We start from the raw sequence: 18,450 nt of genomic DNA on the forward strand, positions 1-18,450 counted from the left end.
CATTGGCAGGAGCATAGCTGTAGGAGGTATTCAAATCACACTTTTATTTAAACAAACACAGCTGGATCACATCCTCTTAATATAGCAATTCTCTAATGAAAAATAACAACATAGTAGTTATCTCTTTTCTTTTGGGCAACTCTCAATTTGCTAAAATTAGGCAGGCTTCAATCCTGGGTAAAATCTGGCACGTTTTCATGACCAGTACTCATAGCAACTAACTGCAAAATTATAATGGGAACGCAGTTATAATGAGGCATGTGAAATACACATCCTTTTGCTGCTGTAGGAAGTTAGACAATTATGTGGTAATAGCCACCTTTTCTGTGGTTGTCTTTGTCAGGCAGCTCATTTCATGTATTTAATGCTGAATTATTCCATTGTGTGCTACAGTGGTTTATCGTTAACAACGGGGACCGAGAAAATCAATGCCGAAAAACTGGAGTTCCTTGTCTGCACCACTCCAATATGTCACATTTGCACAAAACCAGCTTCCCCAAACACGGTGAATAAGGCTTGGCCTTCAATACAATGGATATCTGTGCCATTTGTTTTTTCTTTGGACATCATTTGGTTAAAGCAATGGGTAATTAATTGCATAATGTTGTGCAGGGTTGGATTAAATGCAGCCCAAAGCCCGTTGGATAAAAAGTAGCGCAGTTTTGGCAACTCTGTGTTTTTTGACAATCCAAAATGATGGTGATGATGCCATGATAATTTACTGCCCCAGCCTCTTCCCAGTCAATGCCATTCTTGACCATGCTGGCTCTAGTTTAAGGGAAGACTGTAGAATACGGTACTGTGTTTTCTAGGGATGTAAAAAGCATTTGAAAAAGGTGAAATTGCAGCACGCTCTAGGCAAACAAAGCACCTCAATTTGTAATGGTAAATCATCTGCATCTTATGTAAGACTCATGCAGCTGCTTTGAAACCCATCTACAATTATTTTACTGTTTGTAAAATAGTAAAGCATTCTTTGTATAGGCATAAACAAAGCAAACATACATGCTCACAAAACCAATCTATGCAGTTGTGCTTGAACTAGATCTCACTCAGTTCAATTAGTTTATAGATTAATAGATGAGGGATGCTGTGGCCTCCATCACTACAGTTTCATTTGGACAGTCCATAGCAGGGGTCTCCAACCTTGGTCCCTTTAAGACTTGTGGACTTCAACTCCCAGAGTTCCTCAGCCAGCTTTGCTAGCTGAGGGATTCTGAAAGTTGAAGTCCACAAATCTTAAAGGGACCAAGGTTGGAGACTCCTGGTCCATAGCACTGATTGTCCTCAATCATCATCCTGTTTCTTAGGAGAAATTCTTGATTGATTATGATCCTTGCCTGTATTATAATTTCTGCAATTGAAAGACAATGCAACTGAAACAAGGGAAGTATAATATGCTGACACCAAGGAACTCCAGAGAGAGAGATGACTGTATTTTGGCTCCACTGCAGTTTCCATGTTTCTTTGAGAAGGTGTCCCACACAAAGTCTATTATAATAATTTATTTGGGAAGTAACCAGCGCATGGAGTACAAATGCCAGGTCAATCCCAGAAGCACAAATAATATTATGAACAACTGAAAGAAGACATCCTTTGCCATTGTGCTTCCCTGAGTACTTAAGACATTGTGGGGTTCAGAAGTCCCTGAAGCTTTCAAGAGGTGTGTGACCTTTTCCAGAATGAGGAAAAAAAACCCTTCTTTAATTATAATTTAGTTATTTCCAACAACTAAAGTCTTAGACTTATAACTGTAATGATCGTTTGCCCACTTCAGAGCTATCAATTACTTTGCTTTATCTCCATTCACAGGACAAGAAGTACACAAAAATAAAACATGGTATCAACATGAAAATAAACCATCTGATAAATGTGTTCAGTGCTTTTAGAGTTCTCTAGAGAAGATCTTTGCACAAAGTTGGGATAAGTGCAATTTATCAATATTCTTGATCAGTTTTGTATTGAACCTGTGGTTTAAGATATCGGTCATTTACATATGATTGTTGTTTTATTTTATGCTAGCATGTATTAAAAAGAATACAGCAGGGATGGCTGGTAAGACATAAAACACAGATAAGGAAGCAGAGTTTCAGAAGGCCAGTTAGCAAGGACTCACAGACCCACTATGAACCAGGTGGAAGTGAAGTGAGTTGCGTTGTAGATTATTATTAGTTTGAAATACAAGCAACCTGTGGGTTTCGATTTGGAACGCATGCATCCATACACTCTTTCTTTTGCAAGGAAGCATTATGCAAAATGCAGGGTAGGGGCTAAAGAGTAGTATTCAAAACCATGGAACAAAGAAAAAATAAAAATAATTAAAGCTAAAACACCAACACCAATGACAATATCTGTCATATCTTTCTAGCCTTGCAAAGTATCCTTTACTTATTTATTACATTTATGAACCTCCCAATTTCCTCAAAGAGGGAAACTTGCTTCCCCTTACTCCAGTGTTTCTCAACCTTAGCAGCTTAAAGATGAGTGGACTTCAACATCCAGAATTCCTCAGCCAGCTTTGCTAGCTGAGGATTCTGAAAGTTGAAGTCCACAAATCTTAAAGGACCAAGGTTGAGACTCTAATCCATAGCACTGATTGTCCTCAATCATCATCCTGTTTCTTAGGAGAAATTCTTGATTGATTATGATCCTTGCCTGTATTATAATTTCTGCAATTGAAAGACAATGCAACTGAAACAAGGGAAGTATAATATGCTGACACCAAGGAACTCCAGAGAGAGAGATGACTGTATTTTGGCTCCACTGCAGTTTCCATGTTTCTTTGAGAAGGTGTCCCACACAAAGTCTATTATAATAATTTATTTGGGAAGTAACCAGCGCATGGAGTACAAATGCCAGGTCAATCCCAGAAGCACAAATAATATTATGAACAACTGAAAGAAGACATCCTTTGCCATTGTGCTTCCCTGAGTACTTAAGACATTGTGGGGTTCAGAAGTCCCTGAAGCTTTCAAGAGGTGTGTGACCTTTTCCAGAATGAGGAAAAAAAACCCTTCTTTAATTATAATTTCTGCAATTGAAAGACAATGCAACTGAAACAAGGGAAGTATAATATGCTGACACCAAGGAACTCCAGAGAGAGAGATGACTGTATTTTGGCTCCACTGCAGTTTCCATGTTTCTTTGAGAAGGTGTCCCACACAAAGTCTATTATAATAATTTATTTGGGAAGTAACCAGCGCATGGAGTACAAATGCCAGGTCAATCCCAGAAGCACAAATAATATTATGAACAACTGAAAGAAGACATCCTTTGCCATTGTGCTTCCCTGAGTACTTAAGACATTGTGGGGTTCAGAAGTCCCTGAAGCTTTCAAGAGGTGTGTGACCTTTTCCAGAATGAGGAAAAAACCCTTCTTTAATTATAATTTCTGCAATTGAAAGACAATGCAACTGAAACAAGGGAAGTATAATATGCTGACACCAAGGAACTCCAGAGAGAGAGATGACTGTATTTTGGCTCCACTGCAGTTTCCATGTTTCTTTGAGAAGGTGTCCCACACAAAGTCTATTATAATAATTTATTTGGGAAGTAACCAGCGCATGGAGTACAAATGCCAGGTCAATCCCAGAAGCACAAATAATATTATGAACAACTGAAAGAAGACATCCTTTGCCATTGTGCTTCCCTGAGTACTTAAGACATTGTGGGGTTCAGAAGTCCCTGAAGCTTTCAAGAGGTGTGTGACCTTTTCCAGAATGAGGAAAAAAAACCCTTCTTTAATTATAATTTAGTTATTTCCAACAACTAAAGTCTTAGACTTATAACTGTAATGATCGTTTGCCCACTTCAGAGCTATCAATTACTTTGCTTTATCTCCATTCACAGGACAAGAAGTACACAAAAATAAAACATGGTATCAACATGAAAATAAACCATCTGATAAATGTGTTCAGTGCTTTTAGAGTTCTCTAGAGAAGATCTTTGCACAAAGTTGGGATAAGTGCAATTTATCAATATTCTTGATCAGTTTTGTATTGAACCTGTGGTTTAAGATATCGGTCATTTACATATGATTGTTGTTTTATTTTATGCTAGCATGTATTAAAAAGAATACAGCAGGGATGGCTGGTAAGACATAAAACACAGATAAGGAAGCAGAGTTTCAGAAGGCCAGTTAGCAAGGACTCACAGACCCACTATGATCCAGAGGGCACATCTTAAAAGATAGTGATTAAAAGGATGGTGTTTGTGTACACAAGGTTTGACAAAATAGCCACTTCTTCTAGGGATTGTATTCCTACAACTGATTGCACAAAAAACAAGTAAAATAACCTTGGCATTGACCTTTAGGAATGAGGCTTAGTCAAAATAATTTCTCTACAATAACTAATATGTCTGGGCAAAGTGACAACTGGCAAGCTTTTGTCTATGGAAGTGAATCTTCTTTGGAGAACCACACTTATGTTTATTATTATAGCCTGTCAATAGGATCTATGGGTTATATTATCACAAAGTTATCCAAAATAGAGAAATAATAAATTTCCAGCCACATTTAAAGCACTGCAATTTTTCACTTTTATTCAGTGTTCATGATTTTGCTTACTTTCTAAATATTCCTGTGAGGCAGAGCTAATTTTACAGAAATTCAGTAAAGCTAAGATAAAGTCAAGCTGGAAACTACATAATATAGAGGTCAGACCTGAATCTAGATTTCCTCAATTCTGACTCCGTTTGTTAGCTGTTGATCCAGATCCTTTTAAATATCTTAAAATAATCAGTTCCACGTTTATTTTACTTTATATACTTGTTCAAAAAATTATGGAATTAGTCAGTACGGTTTTACATAGAAAGAATATGTTCAGTAAACTTAATGAACCAGGTGGAAGTGAAGTGAGTTGCGTTGTAGATTATTATTAGTTTGAAATACAAGCAACCTGTGGCTCAGGAGCCACATGTGGCTCTTTCACCCCTCTGCTGCGGCTCCCTGTCACTCAAAATATGCGACATCCACTGGCATGTGATTTATTGAGCTTTTCAACCCCCATAGGCCAATCATGGATAAATCCAATTCAGAAGAAAACAGAACTTTTAATTCAATTACATATGCTAATTTTGTGGCCGCTCAAGAAATAGTCAGGCACAGGAAGGGTTTTGTGGCTCCCGGTGTTTTCTTTTCTGTGGAAAACGGGTCCAAATGGCTCTTTGGGTGTTTAAGGTTGCAGACCCCTGTCCTAAATCCAACCCTCCATGAATTCTGTTGATCCTTCTTGTAATGTATCTTTAAAAGTTTTGGCGGGAATTAGCACGTTGCTGATTGGTTGAGGCCACCGGCCAAACTGTATATAAAGAGAGGTTTGCCCCAGCACTGGCTGCTGGGTTCACTGTATATTAAAGAGCTGTTGTCACTACCCTGGTCTCCTGCCTCGTTACTGCCCAAACTTAACACTGGCGACGAAGGTGGGATCCCGAGGCTAAAAGCACCAGGAAAGAGCTGAACGCACGACAAGGACCGAACCCAGCAAATTCAGGGCGGAAACGCAGCGATGGCCGGCTACACACCGCCCGCGCCGTTTGACCCATCCAAGGAGAAATGGGGGACATACATGACCCGTTTCGAGAGTTTCCTCGAGGCGAACGAACTGCAAGGAGTTCCAGACAACAGAAAAAGGGCATATTTCCTGAGCCACTGCGGTCCCGAGGTCATCGACATCGCAGAAGCCCTGGCAGAGCCAACGCCGGTACAATCGGTATCGTGGCAAACTCTGCAGAACCTATTGAAGAACCATTTCGCGCCAACACCGTCCAAATCCGTGCAACGTTTTGAATTTGGAGAGCGCAGACAGCAAGAGGGCGAGTCCATCAGTGAATACATGGCCGCCCTGAGGAAAGCCTCCAAATATTGTGGGTACCGAGATTTGGATGAGGAACTGTTGGAGCAACTCATCCGTGGGGTCAGGGACATTCGTTTGCGGAGGCGGCTGCTATCAAAGAGCAACCTAACGCTGGCAAACGCCTGGACGAAGCCAGAGCTCATGAGATGTCCACCCAAGCAGCGGAAACCCTACAAAAGCCGCCACACCAATGGCGGCCAAAATCAACTCCGTCCACAACGAAGAAATCCAGACCGAATCAGACGGCGAGGATGAGGAAGGAGTTTTCCACACCGAGAGACCGAGAAAGAAGACCGATGACTGCGGAAGTTGCGGAGGGCAACACCAGCGTCAACAATGCAAGTTCAAGGACGCTACATGTCGGCGGTGCGAGAAGAAGGGGCACCTAGCTCAAGTCTGTCGAGCACCCCAACCTTCCCGCCGAAAATTCAAACCAACCAATCAGAGCGCGGGATCGGAAAGGCGACCCGTGATTGGTCAATACAAAAAGGGCGCGAAGTCAAATCGAACGACCGTGATAGTGGGTCGTGCAGCGACCCGGGTTGAGAAGAAAATCTTCACAAAACCGAAAATCGAAGGAGTGCCGTGCCGACTGGAGGTGGACACAGGGTCAGCGATCACAATCATGTCCTGGGACACTTTTGCGAAAGCCTTGCCGAACATCGCCAAGCGCAAACTACGAACACAGCGGCTAAAAGTTCAAGACTACCAAGGGAATCGCATCCCTGTTCGAGGGACAACATCCGTCCACGTCGAGTACGGACCACACAAGAAGAACCTGCCCATCACAATAGTCGAGGGGACCCTGCCAAGCTTGTTGGGACTAGACTGGTTTCGAGCATTGGGCATGGGAGTGACTGGCATCCACAGAAACGACTTTAACCTAAAGGACGCCCTCATGGAAGAATTTGAAGATGTTTTCAAAGACTGCCTGGGCAAGTACAAGGGGACCCCTATTTCTTTCAACTTAGATCCTCAGGTAGCCCCCATACGGTTAAAAGCGAGGAGGGTCCCTTTTGCCCTTAAACCCAAGATCGACAGGGAGATAGACAAACTAGTCAGTCAGGGGATACTAGTGCCAGTCGATCATGCAAAGTGGGAGACGCCAATCGTCACCCCAGTGAAACCAGATGGGTCAGTTAGAATCTGCGCTGACTACAAGGCAACTTTAAACAAAGCCTTGCAAAAAAGCGCTTACCCGGTCCCAGTGGTGCAACACTTGCTGCACTCGCTGGGGCAAGGGCACGTTTTTGCCAAATTAGATTTGGCCCAAGCCTATCAACAACTGCCCGTAGACGCCAACACAGCCGAAGCCCAGACAATTGTGACTCACAGAGGTGCTTTCAAGTGTACCCGGTTACAGTTTGGGGTGAGTGTGGCACCTGGTCTATTTCAAAATTTAATGGAGCGACTTCTGCAAGGGCTCCCAGGGGTGGTCCCCTATTTTGATGATGTATTGGTATCAGCCGAAAATTTAGACGAATTGGGGGAGCGTTTGAGAAAAGTTTTGGGCATTTTCCGGTCAGCCGGTCTAAAAGTTAAAGTGAACAAATGCCAAATAGGGGTAGAATCAGAGTTCTTGGGCTACAGAATAGACAAGGAAGGAATTCACCCCACTGAGAGCAAGGTCAAGGCAATAAGAAAGGCTCCAGCGCCAAAAACAAAACAGAGCTACAGGCATTCCTGGGTCTAGTGAACTTTACGCGGTCTTTTTAAAGAATAAGGCAACCGTTGCCGAGCCGCTACATAAGTTACTGGGAAAGAATACTGTTTGGTCTTGGGGAAAGACGGAAGCTAGGGCTTTCGAGGCAGTAAAAAACCTACTCTCGAGCGATAGTTTACTGATCCAGTATCATAGCACAATGCCATTGGTATTAGTTTGCGATGCTTCCCCCTACGGGTGGGTGCTGTGCTCAGCCACAGGCTTCCAAATGGCACAGAAGCCCCAATAGCCTTCTACTCCAGAACAATGTCCTCGGCAGAGAGGAACTATAGTCAGTTGGATAGGGAAGCCCTAGCTATAGTTTCAGGAGTAAAAAAGTTTCACGAATACGTCTTTGGTAGAGACTTTGAAATTGTTACAGACCACAGACCACTGTTAGGGTTACTGGCTGGCGACCGCCCAACGCCTGTGGCACTCTCGCCCCGATTGACCCGATGGACTATCTTCCTAGCTGCCTACTCCTATAAACTGCGGCATCGGCCAGGAAAGGAGTTGGGGCATGCGGACGCATTAAGCAGATGCCCACTGCCAGGGGCGATCGAGGACCCCACTCCGGGGACACCCATACTGTTAATTGACTCTCTGGACTCTGGCCCAGTCACGTCTAAGGAGGTGGCTCGGGCTTCATACCGGGACATTACTTTGAGAACTGTAATTGGTTGGGTTCAAACAGGGTGGGCCTGCGCGAGCGTTTCAAAGAATTTGTTAAGAAAAGCGGGAATTATCAGTGCAAGGGGTTGCCTGCTCTGGGGGGATAGGGTGGTTGTTCCAGAGAAACTGAGGGGAAAAGTTCTGGAACTTCTGCACGAAGGTCACCCTGGGATCGTGAGAATGAAGGGTTTAGCTAGGAGCTATGTGTGGTGGCCCCTAATGGACAAAGAGATTAGCGACAAGGTTGGCAGATGCCAAGTGTGCCAGGAGTCCAGACCACTACCACCTACGGCCCCAATCCGGGAGTGGGAGAAACCCCAAGGCCCATGGTCCCGTATACATATAGACTTCGCCGGCCCCTTCCACGGCCAAACATTTCTAATAGTGGTGGATGCATTCTCCAAATGGTTGGAGATCATCCTAATGAAATCCACAACCGCTGAAGCTGTCATTTCAGCACTAAGGCACCTTTTCGCAACGCACGGGTTGCCGGACACTCTAGTGTCAGACAATGGGCCACAGTTCACTGAGACACTTTTTGAGGGGTACTTGGCAGAAGAGGGCATCCGACATGCCCTCTCGGCGCCTTTCCACCCTGCGACGAACGGCCTTGCTGAACGTTTCGTCCGGAGCGCGAAAGAGGCATTGTCCAGAAGTGGCCCAGGCGATTGGCAATCACAAATTGATGCATTCCTAACGGTACAACACAGAACCCCTTGTGTGGCCACTGGCCGCAGCCCAGCAGAACTACTGATGGGACGAAAACTAAGATGCCCATTAGACCGTTTAAACCCGAATTACACGCCAGACGGGTACAAAACAACACCAGGCAAAACAAGAGAACTGGCCATAGGAAGCTATGTATGGGCACACAATTACGGTGATGGCCCAAACTGGCTAAAGGGAACAATCATAGACACCACGGGCCCCAAGTCGTACTGTGGAAATAGAGGACGGCCGGGTGTGGAGACGCCACATAGACCAGCTAAGAAATAGAATTAACACTAGACCAGAGATAGAGGAGACGGGCCCTGACTACGCATTGATTGAACCCACAGCTGACTCAAGCCGAGAAAAAACGGGGGACTTATCTGGTTCAGACGAGGTCCAGCGACACCATCTGGTCCTTCCTGAGGACAGCAGGCACGACTCGGCAGTAATCCAAGGCCGGATGGCCTGGAGGAGGAGCTGAGAGGAACGAGCAGTCCCTCCGTCAGCTCGACTCACTCCCAGAAATGAACTGCGAGGTCCGGGAGAGTTAGGAAACGCCCAGCGTGCATTACCTGCGACTACGTAGAGAAATAATATGCTAAATGTATGCAAATATGAGTAAAGTGTTTTCTGGGAGGGAAGGAGTGTAATGTATCTTTAAAAGTTTTGGCGGGAATTAGCACGTTGCTGATTGGTTGAGGCCACCGGCCAAACTGTATATAAAGAGAGGTTTGCCCCAGCACTGGCTGCTGGGTTCACTGTATATTAAAGAGCTGTTGTCACCACCCTGGTCTCCTGCCTCGTTACTGCCCAAACTTAACACTTCTCCAATGCCAAACAGATTCTAACTCATTGAGAAGATTTCTGTGCATAGTCTTTTTAGCAAAAAAAATATATCTTTAATTGGACCTTCATATGTGGACCTCATCTTTTGTGCCTGATATGTTGATAATACAAAGAAAAGTAGCTTCTTTCTTATGCTGTTCACTGGTAGAGTCAATGGCCTTGGAAAAAATGGAGACTCTTTAATTTTAGTGTTTAAATAGAAGTTTGTATCAGTGGAAATGCTGCATCTCAAGAAGTTGAACTAGAGGATTACTGAGTCCTTTTAAACTCTTAACACCATGAACAATCTCATCCTTTAAACAATCACTCCCACAATTTAGGAAAGTTGGATAATACCGGTGTATCAAGAACACAGCATGTTCATAAGATGTGCATTTACATGAGGGTAAATTTGTACATACATATTCTGTTCATATTCCAGTGCTATTAATTAAAACCAATGTTAATATTGTTCTTTACTTGCCTACCTTGTATGAGGATATTTTTCAGGAAGTGCCTTAACCAGAAATAGGTGAACCTGCCTATTTCAATTCTGAATGAATTTTTTTTTCAAGGCCTGTTCTCTGTTTATTTTCAGCATTTTAAAAAAGTTTTCAGACCTTTAGCAAGCAGAAGACATTAAACATACCTAAAAGTAACACTAACAAGCTCAAGTGATTGTTTTCTGGCTACCAAAATTGCCAGCAGATATAAAAAGCTTATGTAGTATTTGAAGGTTATATCCAAGCTTAGTTTTTAGGAAATCCCAAAGGAGATTCCACAGCTGCAAAAATGACTGCAAATGACTACATATGCCCTTGTTTTATTGATTTAATATACTCCTCCAATAATGAACAGTGGGCTCTCAGTCAGTGTCGAGGTTGAATAAAATTTAGATTAATATTCAGTCTCTTGGATGTTCAGGAAGCAAGATATTTAGGATTTTTGAAAAAAATGATTTGGGTCAAATCCAGAATAAAGAACCTGCCATGTTGGTGTAATAGACTACTTCAATTGCTAAACAGATGTACTTGTTGATTTAAAAGCAACCTTTGATAGAAGATTCAAGGACTTGCCAAAGGATGGGATATCTGCTTTATCCCCTCTCTATTTCCTCTGGTACTTTCAACAGGGGCATATCTGCCAAATTGGTGTGCTGTTTATTCACTCTCTACTTCATTAAGCGCTAATAAAGCATCTATTATATGAGTTCCAGTTCAGCAATTTATATTCATGCAAAGTTTCATTTGGCCTTGCTTATAACTCCACACAAGACAGTCAAACTCAAGTTTTAGATAGAGCAAAAATTATCATTAATTTAAGTACAAATTACAAATGTTCCTTCAAAGTCTAATACAATGCTTTGTATTGTTGGCTTGGTAAAATCCAATGGTTGCATTTTACCTATGGGGAAAACCATATAAGATTATCCTTGTTTTCTCATTGACAGTCTAATATAAGCGATCTAAAGTAACAATCAGTATGTAACTTTAATTTTGAAGTATCAAACACTGATTGATTTATTTTTTCATGCTTCTCTATAATTTTACCTCTATATTTTAGTCATTACTGACAAGTAGAGGGTCGATTACCATAATGTATAGTTTAAATATTCAGGTTTATCATAACTTGAAGGCAATATTTGTCTTGAGTCTTTTCAATGGTTACTGACCCCGCTGAAATCAACATTTGTCAAATCAAATTAGTCTGGTTGTTAATTTTAGACAATCATATTCATCTTTTTGATACTTCGAAGCAATCACTTAGTAAATCTCTGAGACATCTCAGTCGCTCAATACGCCAAAGGAGTACTTCATTCAACGCTGAAATTGTCAGAAAAAATATGAAACTTGCTCTAAGGTAAATAATGTTGGGTCACTTGAAATATATGCACGTTTGACATTTCTTAACTATTTAGCATATCTATACGTCAAATGCTATCACAGCCTTTACTTTTCATTCTAGCAAGTTTGAGTCATTATCAACTTCTTGTTCCTCCATGAAGATTAAAGATCTTTAAAACACTTCAGAAATAAAACAATTTTGTTCAAAAGGAGAGTATTTCTTTTCAAAGACCCGGAAATTATGTGGATAAGAAAGTGAATAAGAAGTGTCTGAAGCCTGATACTTTGTATTTGAACATAAAATAAAAATATTTTTATACAAATTATTAAAATAAAAAGAACGGAAGCTGAACAAATTACATATGTTCTGATCCTATTTAGCCATTAGTAGAAAGCAATACCAAGAAAATGTGCTCTTAATCTATTCAAAACATAACCAATTCAAGTGAACCACAATATCTACACAAATAATGGTTATTACTATAGGTAAAGGTAAAGGTTCCCCTCGTACATACATACTAGTCGTTGCCGACTCTAGGGGGCGGTGCTCATCTCCGTTTCAAAGCCGAAGAGCCAGCACTGTCCGAAGACGTCTCCGTGGTCATGTGGCCGGCATGACTCAATGCAAAAGGCGCACGGAACGCTGTTACCTTCCCACCAAAGGTGGTCCCTATTTTTTCTACTTGCATTTTTACGTGCTTTCGAAACTGCTAGGTTGGCAGAAGCTGGGACAAGTAACGGGAGCTCACCCCGTTATACGGCAGCACTAGGGATTCGAACCGCTGAGCTGCCTACCTTTCGATCGACAAGCTCAACGTCCTAGCCCCTGAGCCAATGCGTCCCCTTGTTATTACAATATTATTGTTATTATTATATTATTATAATAATATAATATATATTATATTATAATTATAATATATTTATAATAATTATAATCATAAAATTATATATTATATTATTGTTATTATTGTTATTTAATATTGTTATATACATATATATATATATATATATATATATATATATATATATATATATATATATATATATGTAGGTCTTTGGTTATTCGGGTTTTCTCCCGCGTAAAATTGGAAGTGTCTTGGCGACGTTTTGACGAAGTCTCATTCGTCATCTTCAGGCTTCAGCTTCGTGCTTCTGGGAGCAATGTGTGATTGCAGCTGTTTCTTCCTTTTTAACTGCTAGTGGGGGTTTGAACTGATTGGGTGGGAGCTTGGCTGTGCTCTGATTGGATGGGGTTTTTTTGTGCTCTGATTGGCTGGGGGTGTGTCCTGTGTTGGTGGGGGCTTGGTTGTGCTCAGATTAGTCTGAGTTGCAGGGGGATTTGAGCTGGTGAGCTGCATTGTTGTTGTTTGGCTTCGTGTTTGTGGTCGTGCTACATCTTCATAGTGGGTGTCTGTCTGCTGTATGTATGGATTGGAGGGGTTTGAAATGGCTAAATGGCTCAGACAGATGGTTATCCAACATTTTCTTAAAAATTTCCAGTGTTGGAGCATTCACAACTTCTGTAGGCAAGTTGTTCCACTTATTAATTGTTCTAACTGTCAGGAAATTTCTCCTTAGTTCTAAGTTGCTTCTTTCCTTGATCAGTTTCCACCCATTGCTTCTTGTTCTATCTATCTATCTATCTATCTATCTATCTATCTATCTATCTATCTATCTATCTATCTATCTATCTATCTATCTATCTATCTATCTCCTCCATGTGGTCAGCTACCCAGAATCACACATGCTTATTCATTCTGCTTCACCATTAAACCATCTTTCTAATCAGCCTCCATATTTCCAGTGTCTTTCTTCCCACTTGGAACTGAACCCAGATGGACATTTCTTCTAACAGAAGGATCAGCTTAACAATATCCTCCAAAGAGGGTATTTCACAAGAGCAATGGATACATTTTTAAATCGCCACTTTTATAGCTTATTGGCCAGCTAGTCCACTGAGAAATTGTATCAATCACCAACCAAAATGTGTGGGAAGGGATTAAGAATCAAAATATTGAAAAGACATCCCAATGTCTGAATCATTTTAAATTATTGTTGGTATAAGTTGACCAACACCAGGGCCAAAAGGTCTGCATGAAGGTAATGAATCCAATCAGAATGGAACGTAAATGATAGATTTTAATCCGAGTTTTATGTATTCATCAGAGACTATAACAACTGATCTGTTTGTTACATGAAATTCCAATTTATCATGTTAATATAGAAATTATTCTTGGGTTTTTTGAAACAAAGTGGAGGGGGGAACATATTCCAAATGTCAACAATCTTTGTTTAAGGGGGAAAAACATACACTTTTAGAAATAATTGGAGCAGAAAGAGTGTCAGACACCACTAACATATGCTTATTTTTCCCTTCTGTAACTGAAATAGAGGCAAACATTTTTCTATGTGCTTTGCTGTCTCTCCCCTACTTTTTATATAGATATTTTTATTCACACTGTGTGACCTTGCATACTAAGTTCCAGGATAAATTGAATGATTGACTTAGCAGAGCCTAGAAAATTAAGAACAAGAATGCTGATGGATCCATTTTTCCTGCAGGACAAACAGAACCACTATAATAAATTAATGCTTGATGTTTGACAATAAATCAATAACCACTTTTATCTTCTAACTAAAAGATATTTTATGTAGCCTCCCCTGTCTCTCATTTTCAAGTGCCGGGGAAAATAGAGATACTGAACACACATTCTGAAAGCAAGATTTCCAAATGACATTGGTGAAAAATTCACATTTGCAAGCTGCACATGCTCTTCTGGTATTGGCAATGAATTTGACAAATGAAAAAAGTCACTAATATTTTGACACCTTCGCTGCCCAAGCATGATACCAGCTGGCTGTGAATTGGAGTATTCATTGTTCTGCTCTATTTTAAAGACTGGTCTATAGCCAATGTCCTGGACCGGCTCCATTCATTAATTTCCACGAGTGAGGTTTCAGCTAACTGTAACAGCTATTTTTTTAAAAAAATTGGAAACGGCTTCAAATTTGAACAGCATCGTTCAGATTACTGGAATTCAAGTAAGCATTTTGACTCAAAGCCAGTTCTTCCAAGCTGAAATATTGCTTTTCCATCAAATATTATCACTAGCTGAAGGATTTACGAATATAGGGGTTATTTTGGTTGCTTTGCAAAACATTCTGTTCAATAAACATCAGAAATAAATATTAGTTTTTTATGTTGATTAGTCGCTTGTCAGATGAAATCAGCTTTTTTATATTTTGGTTATGGGTATGCAAATACCAAAATATTCACTGTACACACAGTGTCAGGAAAACAAGCACATATATATAAGAGGTGAACTGCATCCTACTGGATAGTTGGGATGACAAACTTCATTTTCAAAACTGATTTTCTGGTTACCATACACTGGAGAAAAGTAATGGCATATAGACACAACTGCTCAGGTACACAGACAATCATCTAAACCTGTTCACAAATTAAAAGAAAATTATGCTTACCTTGCTAAGGCTTCTTTATTATGCCTGTGAAGAATTTTATATAGCATTTTTCCAAAGTCAATAACCATATTTAAACCCTCTGGCTTGTAAACCCACTGATTAAAAAACAGATTGCCAGCAGTCATCTGCTATTGTCTGGCTTCTTCGATTCTGTTTCTGGTTTAATTTATTTGATTGTCCCATACACTATTCATGAGTTCTATAATATTCCAAACTTTAATTTCAACAGATTAATTCTGGCTAATTATTCGACATATGAAGGAGCACATGAGAATTCTACTGTATGTATCGTCCTGAGGCACAGGCTACAATGTCGAATCGTTTTCTGATTTCAAGTGGAAAACAAACTAATTATGTGGAAATATGATAATATATTGCGCTGCAGGGACCAGCCCTTTTGTCTGTTTTAAAATGTTTGCTCATGATCAGCTGCCTGTGTTATTTCTTCCAGGACAAGATGCCCTTTCATAATGCATAAACATTCCTGACTGGTCCGTGGATATTTTTTTTTAACTTCATGTAAAGTTGATTTACATAATTTAATATTACTTTCAAACTGATGGAAGCCAAGAAGACATGTACGGAGTGAAAGAGCTGACTTAGCTCCAGACCGATAAGAATCAAGAGAGTTCCTCTGATGAACCTGATCAGAACCTGATTCTTCCTCCTCCTGCATTGTACATCTTTCTTTCCTTTATGTCACTTTGCTAAAGAGCAAATCACAGCACCTCATGATAATACTCCGTAAATCAACCAGCAAAAATGAATTGCCCCTAATTTGCCTCACAGTGCAAGCGATCACTCTGCTTACAATAAAAACGCTGAGCTGGAGTTACGGGAGCAGGAATTCCAAAGTCAATTAGATGAGCAAAGTGACGTTAATGGCACCTTCCTTGTTGACCATCAGAAGTCCTGACATACATGATGAGTTTGTATTTTGATGCCACAGATCATTTATATATCTCAAGAGGGTTTTCAAAAGGCATTCAACTCAGAACCAAAGAAAGTTTCCTTTTAATTCTCCAATGGACTGATTAGAGCACACATTTGAGATCTAAGCAGAAACAGAGCTCCAGGTCAAAGAGAAAGAGCACAATATTTCCTCTTGAGTCAGAAGAATGTTTTGAAAGTGACGCTGGGATGATAAAGGAATGGACATGATTTATTCCCTTTTAAAAGTAGGAATTTTCAAAGCATCAATGATACTTTGGAGGCTAACTAATGTGGCTGTGCCATGCTTTGGCTACTCAACAGCATCTTTTTTGAGGACCCTATGGCTGACTTCGACAGCTGCAGTGTGTTCTCAGGAAATGATGTGCTTGGTGGATATAGCTGAAGACAAATAGCTTGTGTGAGTGCAAAGTGGTAGCTCATGGAATGGAATGGAATGGAATAGAATAGAATAGAATAGAATTCTTTATTGGCCAAGTGTGATTGGACACACAAGGAATTTGTCTTTAGTGCATATTCTCTCAGTGTACATAAAAAGACAAGATACATTCATCAAGAATCGTAAGGTACAACACTTAATGATAGTCATAGGGTACAAATAAGCAATCAGGAAACAATCAATATTAATATAAATCGTAAGGATACAAGCAACAAAGTTACAGACATGCAGTCATAAGTGGGAGAAGATGGGCGATAGGAAGAGTGAGAAGGCTAATAGTAATAGTAATGCAGCCTTAGTAAATAGTTTGACAGTTTGAGGGAATTATTTGTTTAGCAGAATGATGGCATTCGGGGGAAAAATTGTTCTTGTGTCTAGTTGTTTTGGTGTGCAGTGCTCTATGGCGTCAATTTTGGGGGTAGGAGTTGAAACAATTTATGTCCAGGATGTGAAGGGTCTGTAAATATTTTCACAGCCCTCTTCTTGACTTGTGCAGTATACAGGTCCTCAATGGAAGGAAGGTTGGTAGCAATCATTTTTTTATGCAGTTCTAATTATCCTCTGAAGTCTGTGTCTACAACTCCCAAGGAAGATTTTAAAACCAAAAACCAGGCAAAAACTTCTATGCATCTATCCAACTTTAAACATAACTTTATATAAACTTTTTTTAAAAACTTATGTATTCAATAATTTCATTATACGGTAGATTTCTCCTTATCATCTGTTAATCTATAGCAGCTATCAATTGATGGGTAAATGCTTTATGTCCTTTATTTCTTGAGAAAAACATTACAGCATTTGCAAATTTGTTCACTAATGGGGTGAATATAACTTGATTCTCCAAGATAACATTTAAATATTTTAAATCATTCACCCCACATACTTTTTCAGAACAATCAAAGATTTTTTTCAGTGATCTTTGGTATAGTATCTAATTAACTGAAAATAACAATGTATTTAACTTTAGTGGAGTTCTAGAATTAATGAGATGTTTTTGATTCAGTCAGGCATTAACCCAGGCCCACCTGTGAATAGTTTCAAGAAGAAGCTTTATTCATCTATGTTACAAGAATTTCTCAGACTGACTGCATTCAGTTGGGAATAGTCAGATAAGGCATTAGGGATTCTGCAGGAGGTTCAGCCTGCAATACCTTCTGCAGCCCCATCTAGTCTAGCTGGAGATCTCACCATAGTTACCAGGTCATTCATCTGATTCCACTATGTTCTAAATCTAAATCTATGTCATTGAGTGCATGTTGAGAAGCCTGCTAATCTTAATTCATTTATTGCTCAGTTAGATCAGGACTTGATTCAGAACTGGCTATTGAGAACATAAATATAACTGTAGAAAATAGCAATAGCAATAGCACTTAGACTTACATACCTTCACAGCCCTCTCTATGTGGTTTACAGTGTCAACATATTTCCCCCAACAATCTGGGTCCTCATTTTACCGACCTCGGAAAGATCGAAGGCTGAGTCAACCATGAGCTGGTGAGACTCAAACTTCTGGCAGCTGGCAGTCAGCAGAAGTAGCCTGCATTCAAACTATTGTGCTGTCACGGCTGTTTTTACCTGGAAGTAGAGGCAGTATAGACCATCCCTCCAAAATGTTGATGGCTGAGCTTCTGAAACTACTGAAACTACTGTTAATGTTCCAACTAGAATTTTATGGATGCCAACTCAGCAGCAATCCTAAGCTTTGTGATTTAATATTGCAAAATAAAAACTCTGCAAGAAGTTAGAAGTATAGCAAGAAAGTATTTTTGGTATTGAAAAAAATACATGTTTTGGGAAAAAATAGTGTTACTGAATGGAATCATAGAATAGAAAGGGCACATAAAGCAAATCTTACTTAGGATTGTCTGTATAGCTCTATTTCAGTGAATGAGAATTGATCATCTTAATGGGATTCCACTATTATACTGATCCTACAGTTAGGATTTTGTCTTCCTAAAATTCAGATGG

Source organism: Ahaetulla prasina, chromosome 3, assembly GCF_028640845.1.
Source record: "Ahaetulla prasina isolate Xishuangbanna chromosome 3, ASM2864084v1, whole genome shotgun sequence".
NCBI classification, from domain to species: Eukaryota; Metazoa; Chordata; class Lepidosauria; order Squamata; family Colubridae; genus Ahaetulla; species Ahaetulla prasina.